This window comes from Thermobia domestica, chromosome 8 (assembly GCF_964235325.1).
Source record: "Thermobia domestica chromosome 8, izTheDome1.hap1.1, whole genome shotgun sequence".
Classification (NCBI taxonomy): Eukaryota; Metazoa; Arthropoda; class Insecta; order Zygentoma; family Lepismatidae; genus Thermobia; species Thermobia domestica.
Window position 1 is genome coordinate 236,559,288 of NC_137461.1, and position 12,788 is coordinate 236,572,075.

Below are 12,788 nucleotides of genomic sequence, written 5' to 3' on the forward strand. Positions count from 1 at the left end.
TTTCTGATTTAATATTTCTTGTTTCCGACCATGAATCGACAATACAATAATTATTATATTTATTCTCGATCACACAATAATTAGTTACGGACAATATTATGACAAAATATTCTGTTATTTTGATTTTGTCAGTAGATTTATAGGCCTATTTTAGTATGTAGTAATTAAAAAATTGAATGTACTGACGCTGAAATAATAAACACACATTACGTCATGTGAAAAACAAGACCATATTGGAAAAAATAATAATCAAATAAAATATATTTCTTTCATGTATGTAATATTAACTGAATAAATGAAAAAATCCGAAAAAATGTACATATATTTAAAAATATAATATTAATCTTATACGATATATTCATACTGTTATTTCATGAAACATTACAAAATTGTCCTAACAACTACATAAACCTACTAATACCGGCCTTTTTTTTGGAATTCACTCCAAAATTGATTTACGTGTAATGAAGTTTTACGATTTTAAGCAAGATTTAACGATAGTGTAGTACCACAATCGTTTAGAAAAGTATCTCGGGTACTCTATTCCTTCTCGTGCAGACCGAGAAAGCCTGACAGATGAGTCTCTGTCATGCTCTCCTAGAGATGGCTCTGGGCTTCCTAGAGATAGACGAGAACAAAATAGAATGAGAAACACTACTCGGTTTTAGACTAACACGGCAAATCTAGGATAATCAACGCAGGATATAAACGGGATATTCTTGGAATATTCTGTACTATGTGTGTAATACCAATTCTGAGACTTTGGCCCCTAGACCATAGGTCAGGATAGCACAGTTTAACGTTTTAATGTTTAGGTAAATGCTTTGAAGATTTATTCAAGTTTCAACAGTTTTCTTAGTGGGTGGTTGTAAGTTTGTTATATATTTGTTTCAGTGACACAGAACCATACAATTTTAAGATTCCTGAACCATTTACAACTGATCGGAATCATTGAATTTGGTAAGTCTTTTAGGCAAGTTGGTCTCAGGCTGGACGATTGATGAAGGGATGAATTGGTGGCACGGAGAGAGTGGGCGAAAACGGGAGAACTGTGAGAAAACCCACGCATACGGTGTATCTCCATCACAAAGTCCACATGAAATAATCAAAGATCAAACCGAAGATCCATAGCACCAACGGTGAGCTCTACCATTGAGATACTACGGCTCTACACAGAAATCGTCTAAGATCTTATCGTTACGAGAGAATTTTCAATTTATTTGTTTGTCTTATAGGAGAAAATACTTAACCGAATCAGGACTCGAACTTGTGTCCTTGCGGTACTATTTTAGAAACCAAAGGCTTTAATGATGAGCTATTTTTACAAACTCATATGACCAAGATTTGTCTTTTTGAAAAGCAGGGGATTGAGTCACGCTAAGTAAACTATTTTATTATACATTATTGATATGAGATAAGGAAGATTACAATGTCGTAGGTTAGTAATAATGAAACAAACTTTTTGCTTGCGTAAGGAATGATATTTATTTCCGTCTATTGTTGTTGTAATCAGTGGCGGCTGGTGACAATTTATTAGGTAGTGACAGAACTATATTATTATTATTATTATTATTATTATTATTATTATTATTATTATTATTAATCATAATAATAATAATAAGAAGAAGAAAATATATAGAATTTCAATTTAATTATAATCGATTGTACTTACATTATCAGCAATCAGGTAGGTACTGGTTCTCTTGCTCCTTTCACTGAAGTTCTATTCTTCTTCATGCCAGTCAGTTATATATTGAAGTGAATTAAGAAATAAAATTTGCGGAATAAATCTTGAGATGCTCTTATTTAACTAAGTTTATTATTTATCTTGTTAATAAAAATATACATACACACTGATATTGAATAAAACACGAGTACACTGTTAAAAAAAGAAACACTTCACTTGCACTGTTTATTCTCTTCGAACTTTCAACTGAACACGTTTGGTTGATTTTTTTTTACGATACTGAAACTCCATGCGACGATTCTTTTGCTGGAAAAGACGTCAATAACTCTCATTAACGAATGTCTTTTCACATGATAACATGCCTAACGCAGTTAATCTTTCCTCTTTCATGGTATTTCTTAGGAAAGTTTTTATTCTGTTCAACATCGAGAAATATCTCTGTGCTTCTGCTGTTGACATTGACATAGTTATCAATAACTTTAAGAGTTTAACTGTTTCTTGAAACGTGTCGCACAATTCATCGTCTATAATGAACATTAAGAATGACACCGCGCCAGACACCGTTCTCAGTTCGCTTTTTAATTTCTTTTCCTCCAAGAAGGGATACTTTTTAACCATCTCACTGAGATAATTATCGGGGAACTCCTTTTTGTAATTGTCAAATTCTTCTACAACAAATAATCTCGTAGCTACAAGGTGCTCAGTGAAGTGAAATCTAGATTTGATCTCCACTAGGATTGCATCACAAACTTCTAATGCTTGTCTTTTTTTGTCGTTATAGAACGCCTCACTTCGCCATATTTTTGCACATGGTTCGTCTCTTGCAGTTTCTACTTCCTGAATAATGTTGTCAATTTGTTCTCTGACAGACTGCATACCAAGTTCAAAATTATCCAGATGTTCTCGAACCTTGACAGGATCAGTACATTTCTTCTGTAGTTGGCTGAAAATAGTTTCTACGTGTGGCATAATCTTGTGGAAAAAAGTCAACCAAAATGCGAAATTTTCTTCATTTAATAATAGCTTGTACGCGGAAACTTGAGTTAAGGTGGTTTGTAATGTTATATCTTCACAGTTTTCTATTGCTAACATAACATCAATTAGATCTTTCCGATACTCGTAAACTGTATTTACTCCACGAGACTGAAAATTCCACCTGGTGTGAGAAACCCGCGGCAACCTTCTTTGAACAATTGTATCTAGAATATGTGTCCTTTGCGATGAATTTGAAATAAAGGCACAAATTCCGCCCAAATTTGAAAAAAAAGATACGTACTTGCCGGTTTATTGACCCCGCTTTAGACATTATTAGGTTAACCTGATGAACATAGCAGCGTATGAAATTCGCATACTTATATTTGTCTCTTATTAATTTTTGTACTCCATTTAATCCTCCCCTCATCACAGAAGCACCGTCAAAACTCTGCGCAATTTGTTTATTCGGTGTATTGCCGATTAATGGCTCAAGTTCAGCTAAAATACAGTCCGCGATTGCACGAGCGTCATGACCTTCGGGATTCAAAAACTTCCAAAATCTTTCTACAGGTTTCCCACCAATGATGTAACGTATAAGCAAAACTAGTTGAAATTGAGATGACACGTCCGTTGTGTCGTCTGCAATGATTGCTACATAATCTACATTGTTTATTTCTTTCCTTACTTCATCGTGATACACTTCCAGCATGCACTGAAGTAAATCATTTTGTATTGTTTTTGATGTTCTTGCAAACGCTGATGATTTGCTCAGATGCTCTTTTAAGTCCTAACTTGCTAACTTGCTTGTTATGTTTCGCAATGGTTTGCTGATAGTGGGAACTCAATTGAGTTTGTATGTTTACTTTCCCCAACACAGATAAACTCATCACATTATTCATATGCTCTTTTGACTTTTCGTGTTTTGTCATTTTCTCACCAAGATGCACAAGATCTGTAACACCGTTCTTAGACCAGTAAGAGTCTCCTTGAAAAAGGTATACATGAAAAACAAACAAACAAACAAAAATGCATTCCTTTCGTCACAGCCTGCTTTCCACTTATTTTTCTTGTACACTTCTGGGTTGAATTTTCGTCACCTGTCAAAATTCGCACTCTGTTGTTAACTTCGAAAATGGAGTCTTCACAAGAGCGGCTATTGAATTCATTTTATAATTTTAAGGATAAAACTTCAAACGCGACAACACTCACTTACACAGCAAAAAGCTTCATTCCTCTATAACGGCGCGGTATGAACACTTTTGTCGTCCCAAGCAGTATATATGAGACCGTGAAACATCGGCTGCTTTCGGATTCTGCGTGACAAGCTTTCGTTGTCACGAGCTAGAAGCAGCGTTGCCAACATGTACGATAATTATCGGATCATACGATAATTTTGCATCAAATACGATGTACGATAGTCTATGCACGATAATACTAAAATGTACGATAATTTAGGAAACCCTAGCAACATGTATTTTTCTTATTTAGATTTATGGAAAATTATTGGAAAAATGTTTCTTGTCTCCGAGGTTACTTGTCCTTTCCTTCTTGATTCGGATGGAAAGAAAATTTTACAATGCGTGAGGCTAAGTGTAAAGAGAAAGTTCTTAAAGGAGGCTGATGCAAACTCCTTGCTTGTTGGGCTCCAAGTCCCCAAACGAGTGAAGATTTCCCCTTATGAAAACAAGGATAGCTTTAACATGTGGAAAAGGTCGAGACCTCTCATATTCCCTTTTATCGTCGGTGGTTAATGGCATGTCATTTCTGTGGAGAAAAAAAAAAAAAAAGACCTTTCAATGTATAACACTCGACCCTTTGCCTCTTCCTGTTTCTACCAGAACTAACACGGGTTCGTGGCCAGAAAAGACAGAAGGCAATAAAAACATAAAAGTGAAAATTGGTTATTTTTGCAACTCAAGCATCTTCCTGAAATAAAAGATGAGCGACTACTAAGACTTCGGTTGTTGTAGAATATGCTTTGTAGATAACCGCTATTGTACTGATTTTTTTTAAACCTGAACGTGTATAGAAAAATACATTTGTATTTCTTATTTAGTTTGTTAGTTGCCTTCTTGGTTTAAAGATAAGAAGACGTGTGTCGTGTGCGGTAGTAATACTTTCTTTCGTGAAATTCGTATTTCGTATGTTTTGTTTTGTTTGTTTGTTTTTTTTTTTTTTTAAAGTAAGCCATTCGTAGTTTCGGCGCGATTATACGATACAATGAAGAGAACAATAAAAGACTTGTTTCAGGCATCCAATGGACAAAAGTTGTCATCAAATTTGAACAGTGCTGGGAATAGTCACGACAAAATACCAGTGAAGAGGAAAAATCTCGGTACTCCCGAGAAAATCAAGCAAAGAAGAGGCGAGTCAACAGTGAAACATGAGCACAGATCACAAAATTACAGGCAAGAATGGGAGTCCCACAGTGATTTTAAGGGGTGGCTTGCCCCTGTTAGTGGCAATTCCAAAAGAGCGAAGTGCATCGTGTGTAATACAGAATTTACAGCGGAACTAACCGTGATAAAAAATCACGCGAAAGGGAAAAAGCACATTAATAATAAACGGGGTGTATCATCTGTTCAAAAGAAAAGTATACTTTCATTTATTCAACCCGCGGATACACAGCAAACACAAATAAATGAAGCGGAATTACGGATGTGCGGTTTTATAGCGGAACACAATCTTTCACTTCGAACGGCCGATCATTTAAGTGCTATGGTACAGAAGAGTTTCCCTGACTCTAAAATCGCTGCTGGAGTGTCTTTAGGACGCACTAAAGCGACAAACATAATAAAACATGTTATTGGGAAAGTGCACTCGGAGGAATTAGCACAATATTTGAAAACTCGTAAGTTTAGCATAATTGTAGACGAGTCTACTGATATAGGCACTATTAAGACTATGTGCATTTGTGTGAGATTTTTTAATGAAAACGAGGGGGTTGTTCAAACTCGGTTTTGGCGTCTAGTTCAGATTTTTTCGGGACAGAACCCAGAAGCTGCTAATGAAGGTGCCACTGCTGACAGATTATTCACTGGAATAATCAAATCATTTGAAGATGCCAGTGTCCCTCTTGGTAATATAATCGGGTTTGCAAGTGACGGGTGCAACACAATGATGGGTAAGAATAATTCAGTGGCCCAGAAATTACGTGATATCCTTCCTGGTGTTACGATACAAAAGTGTGTGTGTCATTCCCTTCATTTGTGTGCAAGCGAAGCTTGTAAACAGCTTCCGAGTGAATGCGAACTTCTTGCAAGAAACATTTATTTCTTCTTTAAACATAGCAGTAAGAGGCAAGCACAATTGCAAGAATTTCAGGACTTTTGCAACGTTGATCCTCACTGCATTTTAAGGCCTTCCCAAACCCGCTGGCTGTCATTATTGCAAGTCGTGCGACGAATTATAGAACAATGGGAGCCTCTAACATTGTACTTTACTAATGCTTTGTTAGTAGATCACATAGGCACAACACAAGCCATACTTAGTGCCTTGAATGATCCTATTATGAAGCTATATTATTTCTTTTTGGAATGGATCCTTCCAAAGTTTGTGACACTAAATGAACTGTTTCAAAGTGAACAGACTTTGATTCCTAGTTTATATACAAAAGTGAGCCTTATATATAAAGAACTTCTCTGTGTGTATTTAGACAAGCACTACGTTGTTCGATCTGATCTCGAGAAGGTCGATCCAACGAACAAAAATTATTTTTCACCATTAGAGAATATATATCTAGGGGTCAAAGTAATGCAAATCCCAAAAATTAAATTCCAAAGAGACAAGAGAAGCTGTACATTCATTTAAGACACACTGCAGGGATTTCTTGGTTGTGGCATGCTCTGAACTAAAGAAACGTTTTGATTTCTGTTCAGATTCACCATTTGCAAAAATGACATGTTTGCAACCAACTGCAGCATTAAATAAGGATGATACAAGGGTGGCATCACTTTTTTCTCTTGCTGCTGTTGTACCTAGAATTCTGCCCCCAACAGACATCGATCTTTTGCAGAAAATCGATGATCAGTGGAGAAAAATGCCCCTCATCAATATCACGCATGAAAGCCAACCAGATAAATTTTGGGCACATTTAAAATCTTTGGCAAACGACGATGGTTGCAATGAATTCTTCGAACTAGCTCAGTTCGCCCTTGATGTTCTAGTGTTGCCTCATTCTAGTGCATCGTGTGAAAGAGTATTCTCAAGGGTAAACTTAAAAAAAACCAAAACAAGAAATAAGTTGCACACAGAAACTCTCAATGCCCTATTACTTTCATCTCAATTGGTCACAGCCAATGGCGGATGCAGTGACTTCAAACCATCAGAGTTCATGCTCAGGTCAATGAACAAAAATAACTTGTATCCATCTTCTGTTAGTAGTGACACATGTGCAGAAAGTAGTGATGGTGATGATGATGATGATGATTTTCAAAATTAATTTTGTGTAACATAGTGTATATAATGTACAGTGTATATAAAATGTTATCGTTAACTGCACAAACAGTGAACATTATCAGAGGCATATTCATAATTCAGCATCTCGCTTGGTAAGTACAATTATTATATTGCACTACTTTTTATTATTATTATTATTATTATTATTATTATTATTATTATTATTATTATTATTATTATTATTATTATTATTATTATTATTATTATACTATTATTATTATTATCATTATGCTTGCAATGATGATAATACTAGCTAAAGCACAGCAATACTTGAAATTTCTAATACAAACAAAGATGTACGGTAATTTTATGTAAAAAACGATAATTTTACTGTGCTCGTACGATAATAATGTCGTGGGAGATTGGCAACGCTGGCTAGAAGCAATGGAAAGCCTTTCCCGTACACAGCTGGTAGGGCGCGTATATGGTGATACCATCATTCCAAGCAACATTCAGAAGCAAGGGTCTGGCGACAGTCACCGAAGCAGAGTTGTCACCGTCAGGTCTTTCGCGCTAGGTCTTGCGGCTAAATAGATACGGCAGCGGACAGAAAAAGGAAGAAATTCAGAAGCAGTTATGATATTTAACTCGCTTTCTTTTAATATTCTGAACATCTCAAGGCAGTGACATGTCACGGCGTCACTGCCTCAGAGGCCGCCACTGGTTGTAATAGAACATGCCTGTGAATGTTTTTTCTAGGTTTAAATCCAGAATGTATGTATATTTTTATATTTGTAAAGGAAGTATATCAGTTCAGTTTGTGAAAAGCTTTCCTTGTGTGTGAAAATTTATTAAAACTATTTTTATTATTGTGAATTTCCCTGTGTTAGTGTTGATTTGGGGATGATGACATAGGAAGTTATTTCTTGTTTACCATTTAGAATGAACGGGAAATAAGCTAACTTATTTAAATTATGTAAGAGATATAATACTTGAAATAACAAATTAGATTTAATATGAATTATGTCCATGTATTTCAAATATGAAGGAATATTTGAATTTGTGAAGTGTGTGTGTGTGTAGAGCGGTTAAGTTAATCCTACCAGATTTTGATAGCGATATTGCTGAACATTATACCACTGATAACAGATTTAAAGAAGGGACACATATTTGATGGCTTTTGGATTTTTTTTTTTTTTTTTTTTTTTTTTGCATATAGATGACGACGTGGGCCTGCAGATACAACCTTTTGGAACGTTAGTGGACTTTTTTTTTGCGTTAACGACGTTTTTTGATGGAGTTTTAAACGACCATTTGTAAACTTAAGTATTTTTGGAGTAACGTGGCTTTTATTTTTTGGATGACTTGTATTTTGCTAGTTTGATGTTGCTTGTTATATTTTACTCCGTCACGCAAATTTTGCGTCGTTTGTTGTCGACTTTTTAAAAATTTCTTTTTATTAACTTCCTCCGACTTCCTTTTTGAGACTAGCAACCTTCTGGTTTTGTTTAGCTTTTTCTCTTTTGGATTTTGCTTTATTATTATTATGTCAGAGGCGTGATGTTCCTTTTTGAAGAAGCTTTTTAGTTTTTTCATTGTTGATTAGTGAAAAATTTTTTACAATGCCTATGTTTGCGATGCTGGCAGTTTTTACATTTTTGAAATTGTGTTTGTGTTAACAATTATTTACAAAATTTAGTTACATAAATTTTTAAAATTTTTTAAAGTAATCATTATTTTAGATTTTCTTTACATTTGTTACAATAATGTGCCGAATTATGTTTTTATGCCAAAGTTATATAATCATTACATAAATTTAACTACACAACTTGTAGCTTGTGAAATGTTTTTCTTATTTAATATTTTTTAAATATTATTTTGCTAAAATAATTCAATGGGTAATTTTTGACTTTTTAAGAAACAAAAATAATTAATTAAATAGAAAATTAAATATTGAAAATATAGTGTAAAATTTCTTGGGTAGAACAATAAAATGTACTCGGGATTTGGACTTTTCCCTTCACCTTTTTATTATAAAAACTTTATGTACACAAATTATTATAAGAAATTCCACTAGTATTTAGGTAAGATTAGATAGGAGCCCGGTGACCAAGTGTCGTGGGCTTTGAGGTGAGGTACTCTCGGTGACCAAGCGTCGTGAGAGGGGTGTAGATTGGGTATCTCTCTCTCGGTGACCATGCGTCGTGAGAAAGAGGAAAGGAACACGATGACCAAGCGTCGTGGGTATAAGGATGGGTACTTCTCGGTGACCAAACGTCGTGAGAGGGGTTTTAGGAGTTTTGATCAATCCGGGAAGATTGATGATGGTCGAGGAGTGCAGTTCCTTTTTATCCTGTCTTGTCGGCTTCCTTCGTTGATTCTCGTCCTTCCGACTGTTGGCGATGATGATCGACTCCTCTTCGGGACCGTCGTCTGTTTGTTTTTATTTATTACTAACACATGTAGTTCACACGTGGTTATTGCATGACGTGTAGACATGCGGAACCTTATACCCCCGGGGCATAGAAAAAGTAAGCCACTGGATTATTTTTTGTGTTTGTGCCAGCATGTGGAATCTGCATATTGGGCACAGTATACATTGGAAATCACTATAACACTGAAACACAAAATAGAGTTAAAAGCACTGGTCACTGATATCACTGTTTGAGGCACTATCACATAAGTAAAGTTTAAAATGAAAGTTGAAGTTGGAGCACTGACAGTTTGTCCTCTTAATCTAAGCAGAATCCGTATATTACGTCGTCTCCCTCAAAGGAGAGGCTACCGAAGCTCTGGTGAGTACAGTTAATAGTTATAACTACGTCACTGATTGTAATGTCCGCAGTATATGTTATGAAGTTCGCACGTTATATGATGCTATTATATAAAAAGTTTCTAATATTGGTCTACTTCTGGTTAGTACTAGTTAATAGATGACAGAACACACTTAGAGAACGGTTAAATTCAGTACTTTGATAAATGTAGTCACGCCGGAAAAAGGTTGCCAATCAAAAGTCCTGATTTTCTGAACACTCTGTATATCTAGGTCAATATGTTAGTGACAGTTCTATGATACGCAGCAGAGAAACGAAGATTAAAAAATGTTGTAGCTGGCCTTGTGAAGTTCGTTCGCTCGAAGTCGACAAAAATGCTGGCTTACAGTTTTGTTCACTGAAGGAAATTGTATGTATGGATGCTTGTTTATATGATAGAATGCAGGTTGGTTAGGAATTATAAGAGTGAAAAAAAAAGACAATGGATCGCTTGCGATTTGAATACTAAGGTAGGTACTAGATTTGGTCACTTCAAATAGTTAGCTGTATCAGATGGTGTATCTTGTTTTCTTCTATTCCATGTTTTATTTCTTGACTCGCTTTTTTGTCTGTTGCTGAAACATGAAGATTGCGCTACGCATGTCGCATGTTTATATCTGCTGAGATGATGAGAATCTTTTTTTCTGTCTTCTTCTTTCTGTTTGGTTCGTCGTCTTATCCGCTGCGTTCTTCATTTTCTTCGTGTGGTATGTGTTCCTCGCCATCATGGTAAAATTTGATTCTATCGATGGAGATATTCTGTTCTCTATCCTTGAAATTATGGGGCATGCGAACTCGATAGAGATTATTGTTTAGTTTTGAGATTATTGTAGCCGGTCCACTGTATCTATCGGTCCATTGTGATGACTCTCCAATTCTTGGAAAGGGAAAGTAAATGAGTACTTTATCTGCAGTGTGAAAAGTTTGTTGTTTATGTCTTTTACCAAAATACTTCTTTTGTTGTTCGTGAGCCTTCAGTAAGTTATGCCGTGTCTTTTCTCGAAGTTTTACGAGTTGGTCCCGTTGAAGCTGTAGCTGAGGGGTAATCTGTAGTTTGCAATCGCTGATTGTCCTGGGTTCGTATCCAAACATGAGAAAGAAGCTGGATTTCTTCATTCCTAATTGATCGAAACTATTTAAACCAAAAGTAATATTAGGTAATAACTTTGGCCATGTTTCGTGATTTTGTTGGACGAAAAATTTTAAGGAATTCTGCAGTGTTTTGTTCATGACTTCGACTAATCCTATGACTTAATGGTTGAAAGCAGGGCAGTACCTAAATTCAAAGTTATTGCTAGTTTTCTTTTTTCTAGTAAATCTCTGCTAGTTTTTGAAGTTTCTTCGCTCTGTGCACAGGATGTCTGTCCAGATGAAGGAAACGAAAGGCGCCGAATTTCAGAATTATTTCTTCCAATAAGAACTGTTCAATTGTGTCTGCCGTAATCCCATTAACAGCCTTCGTCATTATATAACGTGTACTTGTTTCGATGGCGACTAAAACGTATTTTGGTTTCCCTTCTTCATGCGGATAAGGTCCTAAACCGTCAAACATCCATCGTTCTCTTATATGGCCTATCGGGTGGTGAAGGAGTTCTCCCTGTCGTTTTTTGGGTAGTTTTATCAATAGTTGACACTCCCTACAGTTCTTGATTCTGAATGCCAAGTATGATTTCATGTTTGGCATGTAGTATTTGATAAGGACAGTTTTATGTCTTTGAAAACCCAAAATGGGGAGCTGACGGGTCTTTATGAATAGACTCGAACCAATGTTCTGCCAAGCTTTTCGGGATGCACAAAAGATGAAGTAGCCCAAGTTCTGGATGTTTTTGTGTACGATACAATATGTTACCGAACCTTACCGAACCTTACAATAGGCTTTGGGCTACATTATTATTATATTCTTTCCGACATTTTAAGCGAATATTTTCCAAATCTTTCCGCAGAAGGGGTTGTACTACAAGTAAATAATCACATGCCAATTACTAGCTGTTGCTTGTTTCTTGCTACTCACAGCTCAGAGCATAATTCATCATGAACCGACGCTCAGGTGCAATTACGTTATGGCAGTTGAAGGGTTATCCTACAACTGCAGCTGGTAGGCGAATGGAATTTCGGCCCTTGCAGCCAGGTAGTGGATTTGGCAATATCGTACAACAGGTCAGACTGGTAATTTACGGTTTTCTGGTTGTCCTCTTGGTCTACTGAGACGGAAGATGCGAGATTAGTAAACGAAGCAAGTTAGACCCGAATGATGTCTAGACAGCTACGGGAAGCTTTCCACTTTCCTGGTAGTATGCAGACAGCGGTCCAAAGACTTCGTAATGTTGGGTTATGTGGCCGTATTGCTGCTGTGAAGCAAAAACTTTTAAATTTTACCGTTGTATCTGCTTTTACAACACAAATTTTACCGTCTCGCATTTGCATATGGAAATGTGGATCGCAATTGGGAAAAGGTAGTTTTCTCAGATAAATGTTATTCACACCATCGAATGAGGGGCGCTGTTTTGTATATCGTCCGAGGGGCACGCGATATGATCCCGGATATGTTTGCTTGCAATCGTAGTGATCATGTATCTATTTCATGTTGGGGTTGGATTTCTAGTCACGGTGCACGACAGATACACAGAATTGAAGGGCACCTGAACAGTGCTAAATTCTTGCGCATTGTGAATAATATCATGGTACCATCAGTACGAGTACTTCAGCTTCATGGTGTCATTCAGTTCCATCAAGACCAGTCCCCAATACATACTTCCCGTGTGGTTCGGGAATGGTTCGCATGGCAACCTGAGATTGACTTAATTGGTTGCTTGCCTCGTGAAGCTAACTTCAATCCCATGAAAAATATGTGGACAGAGGTGAAGTGTACTCTAAATGACAGTTTGCCTGAAGTGAATCCACCAAGAACTGAGGAT